Below are 10,094 nucleotides of genomic sequence, written 5' to 3' on the forward strand. Positions count from 1 at the left end.
CGGCGTTGGAATGGTACACTAGATAAGACCATAGCAGGTGGTACACCTGGGATGACTTGGCCTAAGCCTTCGCCTATCAGTTTCAATACAATCTTGAAATCATCCTAGATCGACTGTCATTGACAAAGATCGAGAAGAAGCCCGGTGAGAGCTTTCGAGAATATGGGTTCTGTTGGAGAGAGCAAGCGGCGAGGGTTGACCCCCCGATGAAAGAGAATGAAATGGTTGATTATTTCTTGCAGGCTTTGGAGCCCACCTATTTTGGTCATTTGGTGTCAGTAGTGGGTAAGTCCTTTAATGAAGTTGTGAAAATGGGAGGCATGCTTGAGGAGGGACTCAAATCCAATAAGATTATGAGTTATTCAGCAATCAAAGCAACCACCCAAGCCATTCAAAACGACACTGGGGGTGTGCTTGGGAAGAAGAAGAAAGAAGAGGTTGCAACTGTCGAATCCGGAGAATGGTCTAGGTCAAGAAGCCCTTCACCCTATTACAACCAACCCAGACCCCACCACCCAAATTATCCGTATACCCCATATGGCCCTCCTCAACACTATTATCCACCACCAGAGCCACACTTTTTCGTACATCATGCCCAAACTTATACCTAGCCTCCGGCTCAGGCGCAATGGCGTGCGCCAGCTACCCAAAACACATACCCAGCTCCACAAAACACATATCCACACCCGAGGGCTTATAGGCCAGGATCCGGCTTCCGCCCAAACCAAGCTTTCAGAAATTAGAGAATGCAGAAACAGAAAACATTCACTCCACTGGGAGAATCCTATACCACTCTTTTCCACAAACTGAGACAGTTAGGCCTGTTGAACCCGGTTGAGGCCAAAATGCCAAATCCCGTTCCAAGAAATCTGGACCATTCAGTGAGTTGTGAGTATTGTTCAGGGGCTCCCGGACATGATACTGAGAAATGTTGGAGATTGAAAACTGTTGTGCAAGAGCTTATTGACACAAACAGGATCGAGGTTCAGTCCCCAGAGGCACCCAATATCAACCAGAACCCGTTGCCAACGCATCATGAGGCCAACATGATTTAACTGATACATAAGGGAGCAGAGCTTAAGAAGCCCTCACAGACAGTCATGATGATCCATTCTAGTGAAACCAAAGTGAATGAAAAGTCAGCTAGTGTGAAACCAGCGGTTCAATTGAAAAGAATAGACAATAAGCCAGTTGTGGTGATAGGGAAAGGATCGTCCATTGTTGCGAAGACACCAGAGCCGATCAAGGTAGTGGTTCGGGGAGTATCAAGCACACGTGCGATAGTCGTGCAGGGGGCTCACATAGAACCAGTTGTTATAAAGCTAGTAACCTAGTTACCAGTAATTGATAGTAAAGTCGTTCCGTGGAAGTATGAGCAGGTAGTTGTGACCTACAAGGGGAAGTAAATCAAAGAGGAAGTCTGTGAAACACAAGGTTTAACTCGCTTGGGATGTTGTTTTGCCCCCGAAGAGTTGAGAAAGGCCAGGGCCCCCAAGAAAAATCTGGTGCCAGTTAAGAAAGCTATTACGGAGGAAGAGGCAAAAGAGTTTTTGAAAAAGATGAAAGTGCAAGATTATTCTATTATTGAGCAACTAAGGAAAACGCCAGCCCAAATCTCGTTGCTTTCATTGCTTATCCACTCGAATGAACATCGTCGGGCTCTGATGAAGATATTGAACGAAGCTCATGTCCCCGATAAAATTTCAGTGAATCATTTGGAGAAAATCGCAAACAAAATCTTTGAGGTAAATAGAGTGACATTTTCTGATGATGAATTGCCCGTGGAGTGTACAGAACATAATAGAGATCTTTATTTGACCGTGAAATGTGAAGATTCGGTAGTCACTCGAGTACTGATTGATAATGGGTCCAGTTCCAATATATGTCCTTTGTCTACGTTGAACAAGTTGAAGGTTGATGATGACAGAATTCATAAGAATAGCATCTGCGTTCGGGGGTTTGATGGTGGTGGTACAAACACAGTGGGTGACATCATACTTGAATTGGCAATTGGTCCGGTCGAGTTCACTATGGAGTTTCAGGTGTTAGACGTGGCGGTGTCTTATAATCTTCTGTTGGGGAGACCATGGATCCACGCTGCCAAAGCTATGCCTTCTACACTACATTAGATGGTCAAATTCGAGTGGGATAGACAATAGATCATAGTACATGGGGAAGACAACATGAGCATTGTAAGTGATTCCATCGTACCCTTTATAGAGAGAGAGGATGATAAGGGGTCGTGGGTTTACCAGGTTTTCGATACAGTCTCGGTAGAAAAGGTTCCTGAAGGGAAAAGCGTCCTGGTCCGCAGAATAACAGCTGCAACTGTAATGGTAGCCTCTGAAATGTTGAAAAACGGGTTTGTACCAGGCAAATGGTTGGGTGCTGATTTGCAAGGTATTGTTTAGCCAATTTATCTGCCCAAGAATCTGGATACCTTTGGGCTGGGGTTCAAGCCTTTAGCGGCGGATGTGAGACGAGCCCGCAAGATGAAGAAAAGAGTCTGGGTTCTTCCCAAACCAATTCCACGTCTGTCCAGGTCCTTCGTCAGGCCAAGTATCGGGAAGCAATTATTGGCAAAGGTGTCTAGTCCACTGATTGGTGCGGATGGGAACTTGGAAAAAGGGCTTGAGAGGGTATTTGTTGAGGTGAACATGGTTAAGGCCGGGGAAGGTTCGAGCAAAGCAGATATACAGTACATTGGGCCACGTGCTAATGTCAACAACTAGGAAGCCACTCCTCTTCCATCGCGGAGGGAGTCGCGGTAATGGGTTTTGTTTTCCTTTTGTTCACCTGGATTATTCCAGGGTTGGTAATTTAGTTACTATGTTCCGTCCGTTTGGATGAGTTAAAACCCTGTTACTTTTACATTTAATGAAATGCAATTCCTTTTCTTTCTTAATTCCTAATTTTGTTTCCATTTTTTTTCTCTTTTCTTTTCTATATAGTTCTTTTTATGCTGATATCAATGACATGACATGCATGAGGAATCTACGGCCCAGTTTTAAAAGCCAATCTAACTCAGAAATAATAATGCAAGAAATCGAGTGTGATGATGAGGTGGAATATGATGATGACGAGGCCTATGAGGAAGTTAGTAAAGAATTAAGTTACTTTGAAGAAAAACCCAAACCTAACCTAAATGACACAGAAGCAATTAATCTAGGGGACCAAGACAATGTTCGTAAAACTAAAATAAGTGTTCATCTGGAGCCACAGCTCAAGGAGGGGATAGTCAAAGCATTGTTTGAGTACAAGGATATTTTTGCATGGTCGTATGATGATATACCGGGGCTAAGTACTAATTTAGTGGTTCACAAATTGCCCACTGACCCGGCATTCCCTCATGTCAAGCAGAAGTTGAGAAAGTTCAAAACGGACATAAGTGTAAAGATCAAAGAAGAGATCACCAAGCAATTCGATGCGAAGGTCATTCGGGTTACACGGTATCCCACCTGGTTAGCTAATGTTGTGCATGTGCCGAAGAAAGATGGCAAGACCAGGGTGTGTGTCGATTATCGGGATCTTAACAAAGCAAGTCCAAAAGACAATTTTCCGCTACTGAACATCCATATATTGATTGATAATTGTGCCAAACATGAAATTGGTTCTTTTGTGGATTGTTACGCAGGTTATCATCAGATTTTAATGGACGAGGAAGATGCAGAAAAGACGATATTCATCACACCATGGGGAACATACTGTTATCGAGTCATGCCGTTTGGTTTGAAAAATACTGGGGCAACTTATATGAGGGCAATGACAACAATATTCCATGATATGATACACAAGGAAATCGAGGTGTATGTGGACGATGTGATTGTAAAGGCTAGACAGCCATCTGACCATGTCAGGGATCTGAGAAAGTTCTTCCAAAGGCTTCGCAGGTACAATCTCAAGCTTAATCCTGCAAAATGCGCGTTCGGGGTGCCGTCTGGAAAGTTGTTGGGGTTCGTAGTCAGCCGCCGGGGTATTGAACTGGATCCATCAAAAATCAAGGCCATCCATGAATTGCCACCTCCGAGGAACAAGACCGAGGTGATGAGTTTGCTGGGGAGATTGAATTATATCAGCAGGTTCATCGCCCAGCTCACGACAACTTGTGAGCCTATCTTTAAGCTGTTAAAGAAAGACGCTGTGGTCAAGTGGACAAAGGAATGTCAGGAGGCATTTGATAAGATAAAGGGGTATTTGTCAAATCCACCCGTGTTGGTTCCGCCAGAACCAGGGCGACTTTTGATTCTATATTTAACGGTATTGGACAATTCGTTCGGCTGTGTATTAGGTCAACATGATATCACTGGAAGGAAGGAGCAGACCATCTATTACCTCAGCAAGAAGTTCACACCCTACGAGGTTAAGTATACTCATCTTGAAAGGACATGTTGCGCCCTAACTTGGGTGGCACAAAAGCTGAAACACTATTTGTCATCTTATACTACTTACCTCATATCTCGTTTGGATCCGTTAAAGTATATCTTTCAGAAGCCTATGCCCACAGGGAGTCTTGCAAAGTGGCAGATCCTGCTCACCGAGTTTGACATTGTCTACGTGACTCGGACTGCGATGAAAGCACAGGCCTTGGCGGACCATCTGGCCGAGAATCCGGTTGATGAAGATTATGAACCTTTGAAGACTTATTTACTTGATAAAGAGGTTATGCATATTGAAGAGTTGGAACAAGTTGAGAAGCCAGGATGGAAACTTTTCTTTGATGGGGCTGCAAACATGAAATGCTGGGAATAGGAGCGGTGTTTATTTCTGAAACATGGCAATATTACCCTGTTACAGCTCAGCTTCGTTTTTATTGTACGAACAACATGGCAGAATATGAGGCATGTATCTTGGGGTTGAGATTAGCTGTAGATATGGGTGTCCAGGAAGTCTTGTTCATAGGTGACTCGGACCTACTGGTACACCAAATTCAAGGAAAATGGGAAACACAGGACTTAAAGCTTATACCATACCGACAATGTTTGCGTGAGCTTTGTCAGCAGTTTCAGTCGATAGAGTTCAAGCACATTCCAAGGATTTATAATGAAGTGGCCGATGCGTTGGCTACTCTGGCGTCGATGTTACACCATCCGGATAAGGCTTACGTGGACCCTTTGCAGATTCAGGTCCGCGATCAGCACGCTTATTGTAATGTGGTGGAAGAGGAACTTGACGGTGAGACGTGGTTTCATGACATCAAGGAATATATCAGGATGGATGTGTATCCAATACAGGCCACAGGTGATCAGAAACGAACAATTCGACGGTTGACAAGCGGGTTTTTCCTTAGTGGAGGAGTGTTGTACAAAAGAACTCCAGACCTCGGGTTGTTGAGATGCATTGATGCGATACAGGCCACATTTATCATGACTGAGGTACATTCCGGAGTTTGTGGACCGCATATGAGTGGGTACGTTCTAGCAAAGAAGATTCTTAGAGCAGGTTATTACTGGCTCACTATGGAGCAGGATTGCATCAATTTTGTGCGTAAATGTCATCAGTGCCAAGTGCATGGAGATTTGATTCATTCTCCACCATCCGAATTACATACAATGTCTACACCATGGCCCTTTGTTACTTGGGGCATAGATATCATTGGGCCAATTGAGCCAGCAGCATCAAACAGACACAGGTTTATTCTGGTGGCCATTGATTATTTCACCAAGTGGGTTGAAGCGAAAACTTTCAAATTCGTGACCAAGAAAGCAGTGGTTGATTTTGTGCACTCAAATATCATCTGTCGGTTTGGGATTCCGAAGGTAATCATCACGGACAATGGCTCTAATCTCAATAGTCATCTAATGAAGGAGACATGTGGGCAATTCAAGATTACTCATCATCATTCTACTCCATACCGCCCTAAGTCAAATGGTGCGGATGAGGAAACCAATAAGAATATAAAGAAAATACTCCGAAAAATGGTGGAAGGATCTAGACAGTGGCATGAAAAGCTGCCTTTTGCATTATTGGGATACCGCACCACTGTTCGTACCTCGGTGGGGGCAACTCCTTACTCTTTGGTGTATGGCACGGAAGCAGTGATACCTGCAGAAGTGGAAATCCCGTCTCTCCGAATCATAGCAGAGGCTGAGATCGATGATGATGAATGGGTGAAAATTTGCCTTGAGCAGTTGAGTTTGATTGACGAGAAGAGATTGGCATCTGTGTGTCATGGTCAACTGTACCAGCAAAGAATGGCAAGAGCGTACAACAAGAAAGTGCGTCCGAGGAAGTTTGAGGTGGGACAGTTAGTGTTGAGACATATTTTGCCTCATTGGGTAGAAGCAAAAGGAAAGTTTGCTCCAAATTGGCAGGGACCATTCGTCGTAACCAGAGTGTTATCTAATGGTGCATTATATCTAACAGATGTGGAAGAGAAATGTGTAGAAATGTCCATCAATTCCGATGTGGTCAAGAGATACTATGTATGAGTTCTTTATTTTAATTGTACTTGTTTGTATTTAGCATATTTTAAAGATTGAAATGACGAAGGCGTTTTGTTCTGCTATCTAAACACTTTTACCCCTTGTCAACCCCTTTTAGCCTTACTTATTCTCTTTCATATCCCTCTTTCGGAATCAATGGCACCATTAAGAAATGCGAGTGCGGAAGAAAATAAAATGAAAAGGAAAAAAGAAAGAAAAGTGAAAAAAAAGAAGGAAGAAAAGAAGAGGAAAATTGAAAGTGAAAAGAAGAAAAAAAAGAAATGGAAAAGAAAAGAAAATGAAGAAAAGAAAGGAAAAGAAGAGCAGAAAAGAAAAAAAAAAACAACGTAGTCTCTATGACGTGAACTACGTTTGACTTGATCCCGCAAGGGTACGTAGGAAGCCTCGTTGAGGTTCAGTCATACCAAAATAAAACCCAAAAGTCCCCAAGCAAGAAACTGGGGCAGAAGTCGTGGTTGTTGTAAAAAATATGATTTCGAAAGTTGTAATTTTAACCCATTTTGAAATTATTTTGAGCCTTTCATACCCTTTCTTTCTAACCCCGTCCAAAGGCCACATTACGGTCCAAAGAAAGACCTTCTGGTCAATCTATGAGAAATGCCAAGTCAAGCAGGTAAAGGTAATTCATGTCTAGGGCAACACTCTGGTTCAAGCAAGAAAAACAAAAAGATAAAATGAGAGAGTCTTATTGGTGAAAACCTGCACAAGCACCGTAAGGCGACGGGAGTTGAGAGAAAAAATAAAATGAGAGAGTCTTATTGGTGAAAACCCTCGTGGGCACCTTGAGGCAAAAGTGAGTTGAGAAATGGTTAATGGAGAAAGGTCTGTTGGTGAAAAATTGTTTCGAGGCATTGTAGGTTAAACAAGATTAAGGTTTGGGTGAAGTAATCAAGTGATGGAAATTCTGAGGCAATAAAGTATGGCAACTAAAAGCTGGTTAGTTGGACCGATTGGGTCGGTTAGTCCGAAATGCATGTCATGATCATTGGTGTCAGCTGTTACGGTCAGATAAGTTTCTCTTCTTTTTCCTTTTAACAGTCATCCGATTTTGGATTCTTCTTAGCCTTAATTCATAAAATCATTGCGTTTCATTTTCTTTTAGGGGTTTCGTCTATCTAAAATGTTCCAATGCCAGTTTTTGTTCAAAGTAAGAGAGAAAGGATTTCAAAGCTCACTACCAGTTTTTGAAAATGGTAAAGCATAATGTGGTCAGAGCATGTCAACAACAACGTGATGTAAAGTGGAGTATGGGAAGTCGCCGGAAGTTTCGTCGGTGGAATAATAGGAAAATATTGTGGGAAATGTAAAGGTTCAGACCAAAGTGTCAGAGGTATGAAACAACAGCACGGGTACACGACAGTCGGGTTGTCAGAGGTTAGGGAATTTGAAAGTCAGTCAGAAAGTCAAGTGGTTCAGGGTCAGTTCGAGGGATTCGGTCAACACAAAGCAAGGCAGTGGAAGGAATTTTCAGCAAGAATGCCATCAACTAACCGCCATTTTAAACTAACGAAATTTGCTTTGATTGAAACAGGGGCAGAAAAGTTGTTTGTTCAAGAGGAATTCTCCATGAGGGAAAAGCAAGAAGTAATCAGGTTTGAATGCAAGTGAGGTATGGTTAAAACACAAGATAATGAGGAGTACCATAGGAAAATGTAGGGTAGTCTCAAAGTTTGCATGTTTAGGACAAAATTTTAAGTTTTGAAGTGAGGAGACCGCCCCTATAACAAGGGAATACATTTTAGTTTTTGAATTTTGAGGTTTGAAGTGGGGAACCCGCCCCTATAACAAGGGAATACATTTTAGTTTTTAAATTTTGAGTTTTGAAGTGGGGAGCCCGCCCCTATAAAAAGTGAATACACTTCAGTCTTTAAATTTTAAGTTTGAAGTGGGGAGCCCACCCCTATAACAAGGGAATATATTTCAGCCTTTAAATTTTAAGCTTTGAAGTGGGGAGCCCGCCCCTATAACAAGGGAATACATTTCAGTCTTTAAATATTTAAAGTTACACTGCAGTTTTTGACTCTTATTAGTATGTGGTAACAAGCCCTAGTTTTCCAAACTGGGGCAGAAAGTTTTCTTTGTTTGTCTATTTTTGTGAAGTTGGGAGCCCGCCCAGATAACAGAGAAATACATTCAAGTTCAAGTTTATTCAAGTTCAGCAAGATAAAGAGAAGGAACAACATCTTAGTTAGCAATCTGGAGTAACAACAATGGATTTCATCAGAGGAACGCAAGACAACAAGGAAGTACAAGAACAAGTTTGAAGATTTTAGATAGGATCTTGTAATTCATAGTTCATAGCTTAGTCTAGCTTCTTTTCTTTCACCACGGGGTAATAAGGAAGGTCAGCGAGCAGTAGCAACAACAATCGCAGTGAAATCACAGCTCCTGGTAGTCCCAACTACCAGACACTCCCGAATTACACTGACCTGATTCCTGTTTAGCTCAGGATATGTAGGCAACCTCTGAAGCAGGGTGCGGTCAAACTTTTAAAAAAATGTTTCACACGGAGTATTCACACAGGCAAAAATCGCTCGTATTTGCTCACTTATCTTTGCCCGAAAACTTTTCATGTTTCCGAGCAAAGAGGGGCAACTGTGAGCACGTGATTTTTGCCCTATATATGAATTATTCCCACAAAATTCAAATAAAAATGACTTTTCCTTATTTTTACAATTTTTGTGAATTTTGGTGTTATTTTCTGTTAATTGTTTGCATTTTTACTTGTGCCTGATAATTCATATAAAAATACAAAAATATGCATTTGCATTTAGGATTTAATTTCATACTTTAGTATTAATTAGGGGTTAAATTGTTTTGGAATAAAATAAGAAGAAAATAACAAAAATAGTTCACTTTTGCATTTTTATTGCTTTAATTGTGAAATCATTACGAAATAATTTTTAAAACAATTTTAGGCATTAATTAGTTGTAGTTTAGTTTTTATTTTTATTTTTGCATCTTTATAAAATTCAGAAAAAATAATACAAAATTATAAAATGGAAGAAAAGAAAACAAACAAGGAAAATAACTAAAAAAGGGGGTGCTTTGTTATATACCCGAAATTGGACCAATTTTATGATCTTAGACTAGCCCAATCCCCGAATCTCACCCAAACTGACCCAAGCCCAATCCCCTACCCGGTCCGCCCTTTCTCTTTGGTCAAACGACGTCGTTCCCCTTCCCCTTGTGATCTGAGCCGTCCGTACATCATAATCCAACGGTCCACAAGCCTCATGTGTATAATTATAAAATTGTCGGGTAAATTAATTAAATCAAAAGACCAACCCATTTTCCTCGTACCCCCTGTTACCTCGCTGGAACCCCACTGCCGGCGAACACCACTTATGCCATCGACCACCAGACTAACACCACCAACCCACCTTGCTCTCCTCTTCCCATTCCCACCCTTAGTTTCCTTCGAATCTCACCGAAAACCTTCGAATAACTTATGGAAGATTTTCCGGCCATGACGCCGGTTACTCCAAATGCTCCAAATTAACACTCCAATATCCTCTCTTCCTCCTCTACCCAACTCCCATGGTCTGTTGTCTCGAATGTAGCCGAACAGGCTCGAATATTAGTTTTTACTTCTCCGGCCAAAACCCTAAAACGACCAAAGCACATGCAATTGACATCAAAGGATCCTTG

This window comes from Nicotiana tabacum, chromosome 6 (assembly GCF_000715075.1).
Source record: "Nicotiana tabacum cultivar K326 chromosome 6, ASM71507v2, whole genome shotgun sequence".
NCBI classification, from domain to species: Eukaryota; Viridiplantae; Streptophyta; class Magnoliopsida; order Solanales; family Solanaceae; genus Nicotiana; species Nicotiana tabacum.